Genomic DNA, 11,402 nt, shown 5'->3' on the forward strand with positions numbered 1-11,402 from the left:
CACATATGCTCTTGCTTACTACAAATATTCAAAATTATTGATCTTAAATTTTTTTCCAGTCATACATTTCCTTCTTGGCAGAAATTTCAATAACCATTGTGGCTAAGGCTTTTCTTGCTTACATCCCAGCTTCCTGTCCCTGTGTTTTGCCTCTGGTAGACCTGGATGGTACGCCATACTGTGCCTTTTCTCAGTACTGTGCATAAGAAACTTCTTTTAGGCACTATTATGACTTCCCACAGAAACGCATAGCAGCCATTTCTTGGGAAGTGCCTAGGGTACAGTTGCCACTCTACTATGTTTTTGTTTTGTTGAAGGCAGAAAATGCAGGATTCACAGCAGAGGACAACTTGCAGTAGGCCATATGGATTCCAGGGACCCAACTCAGGCTGTCTGGCTTAGCAGCAAGTTCCCTTTCATGCTGAGCCATCTTGGGGTCCCCTTAGGTTTTTAATTGGTTTTTAAGACTCAGACATCCTAAGTTACTTCTTAACTGTAGGGTTTGGTTCTGTTTTATGTAGTTTTCATTTGTTCTGTTGGGTTTTGTTGTTGTTGTTTGCTTTCTGCTTTCTTTCCTTTTATTGGTAATCAGTAAGCTATGTCCCCACACAGCTCTCTGATAATATGGTTTTACTGTGTAGTCCCAGCTGCCCCAGAGCTCATGGTATCCAGATGGACGTGGTGGTGCACACCTTTAATCCCAGCACTCAGGAGGCAGAGGCAGGTGGATCTCTGAGTTGGAGACTAGCCTGGTCTACAGAGTAGTTGCAGGACAGCCAAGGCTACACAGAGAAACTCTGTCAAAGAGAGAGGGGGGTTAATAAAATCAAATAAGATATAAGAAAACATTCAGAAGAAAAAGTCAAAGGAGAAAACACAAGAAACAGACATAGAGAGACATGTTTGCACATATATAAATCCAATAAAACACAAAATCAGAAATCAATATAAATACAAAGACCTGTGAGGTGGGGAAACCCCCAATAATGCCATTAAATTTATTTTGTGTTGGCCATCTATCGCTGAGCATGGGAATCTGTCCTGAGAGTGGTTTGTATGCCCAGTGAGACCCCATTGGAGAAAACTAATTTTTCCTTTGAAAGTTGTCAATTGGAAATAGCTTCTGGGTTAGAGATGGGAACTTATGTCCACTTCCTCTTTAACCACTGGGCCAGACCCATCTGGCTTAGACCTGTGCAGGCCCTGTGAATGGTGCCACAGTCTGAGTTTATGTGTGTCATTCCTGCTGCCTTTAGAAGGCCTTGTTTCCTTGGTCTTCAATATCCTTAGGAGGAATTTGTTTAAGACTGAGCGTTCCAGGGTCTCTCCCCCTCTGCACATGGTACAGTTGTGGGTCTTTGTGTTTGTTCCCATCCACTGCAGGAGGGAGCTTCTCTGATGATGACTGAGCAAGACACTGGTCTGTGAGTGTAGCAGAATGTTGTTAGGAGTCTTTTATTGCCACATCCCTTTAGCAGAACAGTGGTATTTGGTTTTCCTCCAAGTCCATGGCCTATCTTGTCTCAGGTTCTTAGCCACCTGAGCAGTGCTGGGGCTGAGTCCCATCTCATGGAGTGGGCCTTACATCCAGTCAGATGTTGGTTGGTATCCCCACAGCTTTGTGCCACTCTTACACCAGTGTATCTTGCCGCAAGTCACCATTGTGCACTAAAAAGGGTTAGTAGCTGGGTCTCCTCTGGTAGTGTGCATAGTATCTTCCAGCATCATGAACACTAAGTAGGCACCAGCTCAACTTCTCCATGTCCAAGGAGTCATGTAGGTGTTGTCTGCAGCAATAAGTCCTTCCCATCAACTTGTGAAGATATATATATATACATACATACATATATATACACATATATATATATACATACATACATATATATATACATATATATATATGCTTCTACTGTACTAGGTTTCCATATTTTTTCCTTCAGTTTTCCTGTCTCATTGCAGTGGCTCCTCTCTCCTCCATCTACTCTATTTCCCCATCCCAGGGAGATCCATGTGCCCTACCTAATCTCTTCCTCCATATCTAAACTCTCTGGCTCTATAGATTGTAGCTTAATGTCCACATATAAGAGAAAACATAGCATATTTATCTTTCTGGGTTGACTCAGGATTTTTTCTAGTTTTATCCATTTATTTACAAATTTCATGATTTATTTTTAGCAGCTGGGTATACTCCATTGTGTAAATGTTACACATTTATTTCTTTCTAGATGTTGAGAGACATCTAGATTGTTTCCAGTTTCTGGCTCTTACGGGTAGAGAGCAGTGAACATGGTTGAGCAGGTGTCTCTGTAGTAGAGTAAGGTATCCTTTGGGTTCATGCCCAAGAGTGGTAAGGCTGAGTCTTGAAGTACTTATTTCCAGCTTCCTGAGGAAATGCCACCCTGATTTCCACGCAGCTATACAAGTTTGCATGTGATGGTATCTCAAGGATTTCTTAATTTTGGCATCCCAAGTTTCTCTAACTATTTCTGTGATTTCAGAAGCTTTCTCAATATCCTTAATTGTAAAGGTGTTTGTCTTCAAGCCTGTGAACCAGCGTTTAGTCTCTGAGACTCACATGGTGGAAAGAGAGCACCAACATCCTCAAGTGGTCCTCTGACTCCCACATATGAGCTCCCTACCCTGGAAACAAAAACAAAAACCAGTAACAAAATGATGGGTTTTGTGGGGTATTTTCACACATGCTCACTGTGTGCTGAGCTCATACTTACTGTCACTCCTGTCTTCTCCTCCCATCTCCCCCCCCATCTCACCTGCTGCTGGTTCCTGTCTTCTCCAAAATATTGCCCTAAAAAGGCTTTGAAGTTAGAGTTTACATCAAACCACAGCTCACAGAAAGTTCATTAAACTTGCATACTGAGGGATGGCATAGTGCAGAGTTCCCAATCTTCCTAACGCTGCAACCCTTAAATACAGTTCCTCATGTTGTTGTGGCCCCAGACATAACATTATTTTTGTTGCCATTTCATAACTAATGTTTCCACTGTTATGAATAGTAATGTAAATGTCTGAGGTGTAGGATATCTGATATGTGACCTCTGTGAAAGCCACCCCCAAAGGGGATACAACCACAGGTTGAGAACTAATGACTAAGTGGTTGAAGATCCATGCTGCCGAATCAGGAAGACGGAGTCCACTCCCAGTATCCACAAAATGGCAGAAGAGAATTGCCATGGCAATAAACAAGCATAATTTTAAAAATGAGAGAAACTTGCATAATGGATCCATAATTTCATAATTGGGGGTAAGGGAGTCTCAGTCTCTCATGTTTGCTAACTCCTTCAAATGCCCTAGCTAAACTGATCTGCCTCAGTTTCATGATTAGGTAGAAGTATGTATGCACATCGACATTTTCATCTCCAAAACAGGATCCATAGTTCTGCATTGTGCCATACACCCATAATACTGGTGCTTGGGAAGCTGAGGCAGGGCATCCAGGTCAGCCTATGTGTGTACATGTATATATAATATGTATTATATATATATACATACATACATACATACATACATACTGTATACACACACACACACACACACACACACACACACACACACACACACGATAGTAGCCAGGCCATTGCCTCACACCTGTAATCCTAACACTCAGGATGTGAGAGGAGGAGAGGTTATTTTTGGCTATATAGAGAGTTCAGTACCAGGAAGACAGGAGGCCCTTTCAAAAGTAAGAAGTGAGGGAGAAAATAAATACAGAAGCATGTATCAATTTTATCAATTAAAAGAATGGAGTCCACATCCCTTGTGCCTACCTAGGGCAAGGATTCTACATGTATCTCCGTCCAGCAAAATTCACTGTGCACCTGTAGAGACAGGCAGGACCTTGTGGTCTGAGTGGGGCTGCTCTGCAGTCTTATTCAAGTGTGTCTGGTGTCACACTCAAATAACTATTCAGAATATTTCTGTTGCCCAGAATCCAACCCAAACTGTCAGCTTCCTCATGATCTCCCTGTATAATCTGTACTGAAACACAACTTTATACCCCATCCTCTAAGTCTAAGACAGAGTTCACTGTGGCAGAGAACAAACAGCTATGTCAAATTTTTGAATTCTACACTTTATTTTGTTGACATAGAAAATGGTGAGAATCCAACTTTGGTTTGGAGAAAGGATAGGGAAAGGTTTGACCTATGATAAATTCTGTCACTGAATCTGCTAGAGCTAACTACAAAATGAGAGGCTTTGACAATCAAACATTCCTCAACTGTTTAAGAAAGGTGGACAATAAAAACTACCTGCCCAGGTGCCGTGTCACACAACTTTACTTCCTGCTCTGGAAGGCAGCAGAGGGTGAGTTTGAGGCCAGCCTGGCCCATGTAGGAAGTTCCAGACCAGCCAGGGCTGGAGAAATCCTACCTCAAAAACAAAACCAAACTCTATCTTGAATGTAAAAGGCTTTAGAGAATGAAGGGGCTATAAAGTCATGAAACAAGCAACAGACAAAGCTTCCAGGGCAAGTTAGATGATCATTGGGGAAAGGTGCTTGCCATCAAACCTGACTATCCAAGTTTGATCTTCTAAGACTTACAAGGTGGAAACAGCAAACCAGCTACCTAAGATTGTCCTCTGAACTCCACACGGGTACCATGGAAACACAATAAATAAAAAATAAAAAGCCTGTGAGCAGTGGTGGAGTACACCTTTAATTCCAGCACTGGGGAAGCAGCAGCAGGTAAATCTCTTGAGTTCCAGACAACCAGAGCTGTACAGTAGTGAGACCTTGTCTCAGAGAAAAAGAAAAACACCAGCAAGAACATCAAAACCAGCCATAATTACATGTATGTTAGAAGGGACTTTGAGGAGTTACTATAAAGCTTTATTTTTAAGATTTATTTTTTTTATTATATATGAGTTCACTTTAGCTGTCTTCAGACACACCAGAAGAGGGCATCAGATCTCTCACTACAGATGGTTGTGAGCCACCATATGGTTGCTGGGAATTGAACTCAGGACCTCTGGAAGAGCAGTCAGTGCTCTTAACCACTGAGCCATCTCTCCAGCCCACTATAAAGCTTTAATTTGTTGTTTTCCTGGTACTAATTTAGTGTGGACAGCTTCTGCATAAAGTTACACATTGTTAAGCCATCACCGTTGTCTTGGAAACTGAACTCCTTTCCTCCGCAGGTCTGGATTTAACATTAACATTTGATCTTTACATTTTTTATGTGTATGCCTAGTTCTCATGGAGCCCAACCAGAAGAGGGTGTTGGATCCCCTGGAACTGGAATTACAAATGTTTGTGAGCCACCATATGGGTTCTGGGAATCAAACTCAGGGGTAGGGCTAAGTTAAGGAGGTTAAGTAGTCAGTGCTCTTAACCATTGAGCCAGCTCTCCAGCTCCTACATTTGACATTTTATGTAGTATTTGATATGTATCAGGCAATAATTGATTGAAATCTACTCTCAGATCTAAGCACCATGAATAAGTCTTAGCTTATAAAGTGAAGAGTAGGGCTGGGAGATGGCTCAGTGGATAAAGCACTTACCTCACAAATGTGGGGACCAAAGTTTGGATCTCCAGAATCCAAGTAAATGAGGCATGGGTATGTCTGCCCTCTATGTAATTTCAACACAGGTAGGATCTACAAAGCAATCTGGCTAGCAAGACCACTGAACACACCCTGCCTCAGTGAAAAGGGTAGAGAGTGAGTGCAAAGGACTCTGTATGCTAGCCTTGGACCTCCACATGCCCATTCAAACACGTACGTCATACACAACTATCACCTGCTTTCATTAAACAAAAGGCGCAGCCCTCCTGAGACTCCAAAGAGTAGAAATGCATTGACTTCAGCTAACTTTAAAACTTTTAAATTTTCTGAATGTGTCAGATAGTTTCTCACTTAAAAAGTATAGTCCAACTTGGAAGTAAAATTACACATTTTGAAATTTGCAAAGGAGATATGTGGATGAAACTACTGGAGTTTGGTTATGTTGAACCCTGTAGGTCAGAGTAACTTCATTTGGAACCCTTTCTGTTAGGAATACTTTCAGGGGAAAAAGCCTAATGCAGAGTTTAAGAAGTGGGTTTCACTCTCCATTAGATATTTTGGGGTTTAGTTTTTTTGTTGTTTTATTCTTTTTTGTTTTTTGAGACAGGGTCTTACTATGTAGCTCTGGATGGCCTGGAACTCAACATTGTAGACCTGGCTGGCCTTGAACTCAGAGATCCACCTGCCTTTGCCTTCTGAGGGCCAGAATTAGTGTGTACGCCGCCACCCATGATTGCAGTAAATCTTTTTTTTTTTTTGGTTTGGTTTTACTGTTTTTTGTTTTGTTTTGATTTTTGTTGACAGGATTTCTCTGTGTAGCCTTGGCTGTCCCAAAACTCACTCTGTAGACGAGGCTGGTTTTGAACTCAGAGATGCACTTGTCTCTGCCTACTTAGTGCTGGGATTAAAGGCATTGCCTCCACTGCCCAGCAGACTGGAGTAGATCTTTTCAAATTGCTTTGATACACTCAAAGCTGAGCACACTGCACAAGCCTAGAGTCCAGACTACTGTGGAGGCAGGAATATTACTTTAGCCCAGGAGTTCAAGTCAGCACAGGCAACATGGTGAGATTCCCATCTCAAAAAACCAGACTGCTCTGAAATCTTATTTTGCATGACCATGCATTGAACTTCCTCCATCTTTAAAATCAAATGTAGGCTGGGCATGGTGGCACGTGCCTTAAATCTTTCTTAGCATTTAGGAGGCAGAGGCAAGCAGATCTCTGTGCTTTCCAAGCCATCCAGGACTACCTTGCCTCTAAAAATAAAGAAAGGAAGGAAGGGAGGGGATGGAGGAGAGGGGAGGGGAGGAAGGAAGAGGAAAGGAAGGGAAGAGAGGAAAGAGGGAAGAAAGGAAGGAAAAAACCATAGGAGGTGCGTATGGTGATCAGTCCCTTATTCCTAGCACTCAGGAGGACAGGAGTTTGAGGCAATCCTAAAGTACATAGCAAGACTCAGAGACAGAAAAGCTAGGGATGGCTTAGTAGTAGAAGTGGTAGAAGGCCTCTAGCAAGCACAAGGCCCTGGCTTTGATCTCCAGCAGTGCCCAAAACCCACACAGGAGTAAACCAGGAGGTACCTCGTGTGTGAATGAGCACTGCCTTCAGCTTCATACTCGAAGGCCCTGCATCTGTTTGGAACAATCCAAACAGATTCTATTTGTGTTTATGCTCTGAGTCGTGGCAACTTCTCATGGAATGGATTTGCCTTGAACAAACTAAATAAAAAGATAAATGGCTGAAAGATGAAAGGATGAATACCATTTATCACTGAGAAGTATCTGTGACACAATTTTTGTTTGTTTTTTCAAGACAGGTTCCTCTGTATAGTCCTGGCTGACCCAGACTGTCCTTGCTTTGTAGACCAGAGATCTGCCTACTTTTGCCACTTGAGTGCTGGGATTAAAGGCCTGCACTACCATGCCAGGCTTGCGCACACACTTTATAACCGAGCCTCAGTGTACATGCAGTAGAAGAATGGCTGCACCCATCCACACCCACTCAGATTAAACCTCACCGATAATAAGAACTTGGGCTGATGAGAGGGCTCAAGGTGAGATGGATAAAGGTGCTTTCCAGAACTAATAGGAAGGAAAAGGGATTCCCACAGGCTGTTCTTGGATCTCCACATGGAAACTGGCACGGCATGCATGCATGTTGTGTGAGCATGGGCACATACAGACCACACATACAACAAAGCCTATAGAAATTTTAAAATAATTGAAGATGGAATTAGAAATCAAGAAGAGAACAAAAGAACAGACAAAATACTTACAAACTAACTTCAAAATAACTTACAGAGAACTTAAAATGATGGACCAGAGAGAAGGTATGAGAAGAAATTGTGAAAATACTTTGAAGTAAACAAAAGGTGGGCAAAGCTAAGTGTATATGTAAGCTGTCAATCCTTATACCAGGAAGGCTGCGTGTGGGCGGGCTGTTGAGGCAGCTCAGTAGGTAAAAGAGTGCTTGCCACTAAGTCTGACAACCTGAGTTCCATTCCTGGAACCCACACAGTGAAAGGAAAGGACCATCTCCCAAAAGTTGTCCTCTAACCTGTAAGTGAGAAGCATGGCTTATATGGGCACGCAGATACATGCACACACATACAAACACAAATTTAAAGAAGAAGAAAAGTCATCCTCACAGCCAGACTCTGCCTCAAAACAGAACTGAGTTCAGATCCCCAGAACTCATGAAAAGCTAGATGTGGATGCCTGGCTCCATGTTCCTCAGAGACACAGTACCCCCGGGAAACTCAGGCCAGCTAGCCTGGTGTCCACAGCTGTGAGCACCAGCAGATCCTGTCTCACATAAAGGGGAAGGGTAAGACTGATACCAGACGTCCCCCCACCTCCCTCCATTTCTCTCTCTCTCTCTCTCTCACACACACACACACACACACATACACACACACACACACATGCACGGTGGTTATGTAGACACACAAAGATATTTTTAAAGGCCTCAAGTTGATAATCCAACTTGCTACAGCAAGGGACTAGAGAGGCTAAACCCAAAGCACTTAGAAGAAAACAAAGGGAACTGCTCACAACACAACAAATACCTGTAGAACCGGAGAGGTGAGAATAAGTAAATCAGTGCTCCAAATGCCTGTTTCTTTTAACTTTGTGTTAGCCTTTCTTACACATGTACTTTGTGAATGTGTGGCTCTGCCATGGCACACACATGCAGAACAACCCGCAGGAGTCAGTTTGTCCTCTCCACCTGTGGGTCCTGGGATCTATCTACCTCAGTAGTTAAGCTTGGCTGCAAGTCCCTTTCCCACACTGCTCGTCAGGCCAGCCCATTACTTTGTTGGTTTCGGGAGCTTGCTGACAAATCTGACTACCTGAGTCGAATCCCAGGAACCTACGTGGTGGAAGGAGAGAACCACCTCCAGCAAGTTGTCCTCTGACAGCTATGTGTACACACTGACCCACTGCACATACAAACTAAATAAACGTAAAGTAATAATCCCAAAGACCAGTTAAGCTGGTGTAGTAGTGCTCCAGACTAGAGGCAGATAGCTAGAGGCGGGTGGATCTCCATGAGATCCAGGTCAGCAAGGGCGACACACTGAGACAGACCGTGTCTCAAAAAAACAAAACCCATTAACCAAAATATTGTTGAATATTAACAAGCAGTGGAGTATACTTCTGGATGCATAAACACATTACATAATGTACATTAATATTTTTGGCTTTTAAAATATTTCACAGGGCATAGTATATATTATGTAAATATTTCCACACAACTATATAATATATTGATTATATTCTACCCCATAATTCTTTACCCTTCCTTCCCCCATATTCATCCCCTTTGTTTCCCTACACAGTTTCATTTCTACTCCATGTCATATTCTGAGACTACCTTAATTTGCTTGATAAGACTACCCCTGTGGGGGCTGGGGATTTAGCTCAGTGGTAGAGCACTTACCTAGGAAGCGCAAGGCCCTGGGTTCGGTCCCCAGCTCCGAAAAAAAGAACAAAAAAAAAAAAGAAGAAGAAGAAGAAGACTACCCCTGTGTGCATCCATTTTCCTACAAATGGCATAACTTTTTTTAAAACATATATTATATGTACGTATTTGTGTGCATGTGTGTTCAGGCATGCATATGTGTACCACAGCATGTCTGTTGAAGTCAGAGGACAACTTGCAAAAGTTACTCTCTCTTTCCACCATGTGAGTCCCACAAATCAGGTTGTTAGGATTGGCAGCAAGTGCCTTTACCCACTGAGTCATCTCCTGGCCATCCCTCTTTAATAAAGATTCCATTGTGAAACTGGCCAGCTGGCTCAGAGGTCAAAACTGCTTGCCACCATACCTGATAATCATATGTAAGTCAGTGACACATGCCTTCCTCATCCCCCAACAAAACAAGCACAAAAAAGGATTGTATTTTGTATCTATAGCATATTCTGTACATCCCGGTTGTTAGATACCCAGCATGGTTCTATAACACAGCTATTAATGAACGGTGCTACAATAAACACTGATGTTTAAGTCTCATGAGAAATCGGTTTTTACGAATGATCTTCATTCTCTTATGTGTACAGATATTTGCCTTCATGGATGTGTGTGTACCATATGAATGTCTGATGCCTGTGGAGGTCAGAAGAGGGCACAGGATCCCCTAGAACTGGAGTCCCAGACAGTTGTGAGCCATCATGTGCATTTTGGAAATGGAACCCAGGTCCTCTGGGAGAGCAACCAGTGCCCTTAAGTACTGAGCCATCTCCAGTCGCTCATGAGAATCCTTGATAAAATGTGTTGGTAAATCAGTGTTCAAAAATAATTTTTTGAAGTTAGAGAGATGACTTGGCAGTTAAGAGTTGATGGTTTTGCAGAGAATCAGAGTTTGGTTCCCAGCACCCACAAAGTGGCTTACAACTATCTGTAACTCCAGTTCCAGGGAATTTTGTGCCTTCTTCTGGCTTCTCTGGACATGCGTACAGTGCACATATGTAAAATTCCACAAAATTATGCAAAAGTTAACTAAGAACCTTAACACATGTGAGTGTACTAAGGCCAGAGCAATGGCTGCTCTTCGAGAGGACCTAGGTTTAATTCCTAGCACGCACACATTGGCTCACAAACCATCTTTTAACTCCAGTTCTATGGAATCTAAAACCTTTTTCTGTCCTCAGTGAGTACCCAGTACACAGTTGGTACAGACTTACATGCAAACAACCTCCTCTCAACACACACACAAAGAACCTTAACAAATGTGAATAAATTTGTAATCTTTAATTAATAAAGAATATCAGATGTCAATGCCATTTTACAAGCTACAAGAGGCTCTGAATCATTTGGTAAGAGCCTAAAAATAAAAACACTGATATTTGAAAAAAATGTTTAAAGAGTTGGTGAGATGGCTCAGTGGGCCAAGGTACTTGCCACCAATGACAACCTCAGTTGGATTCCTAAAGCCAACAAGGTGAAAGAGAAGAGCCGGTTTGCACAGGTTACCTTCTGGCCTCCATATATATGTCCCTTTTTAAGGACAGGAGCTCATGGTGTAGCACTGCCTGGCCTTAAATTCAAAGACCCACCTGCCTCTGCTTATCAAGTGCCACCGTGAAAGGCCAGTGCTACCACATCCAAAGGGTATACATTGTCTTAACGTCTCAAAATTACACCATTGAGAGCTGGATGTATAGTTCAATAACAGTGTTTATCTAGGATGCACAAAACCCTGAGTTCATGTCTTCACACCTCCAAAACTTTATATATACATTTGCTCAGTCCTGTAATCAGGAAGATCTGGGATTTAAGGCCAGCCTAGGCTATATTGTGAGACACTGTCTCAAAAAAAAATCTACAATAAAGTATTAAAATTGTGTGTAGTTGAAACTATAAAAGGCTGGGGACATA

The sequence above is a fragment of the Rattus norvegicus genome, chromosome 8, assembly GCF_021556685.1.
Source record: "Rattus norvegicus strain SHRSP/BbbUtx chromosome 8, alternate assembly SHRSP_T2T, whole genome shotgun sequence".
NCBI classification, from domain to species: domain Eukaryota; kingdom Metazoa; phylum Chordata; class Mammalia; order Rodentia; family Muridae; genus Rattus; species Rattus norvegicus.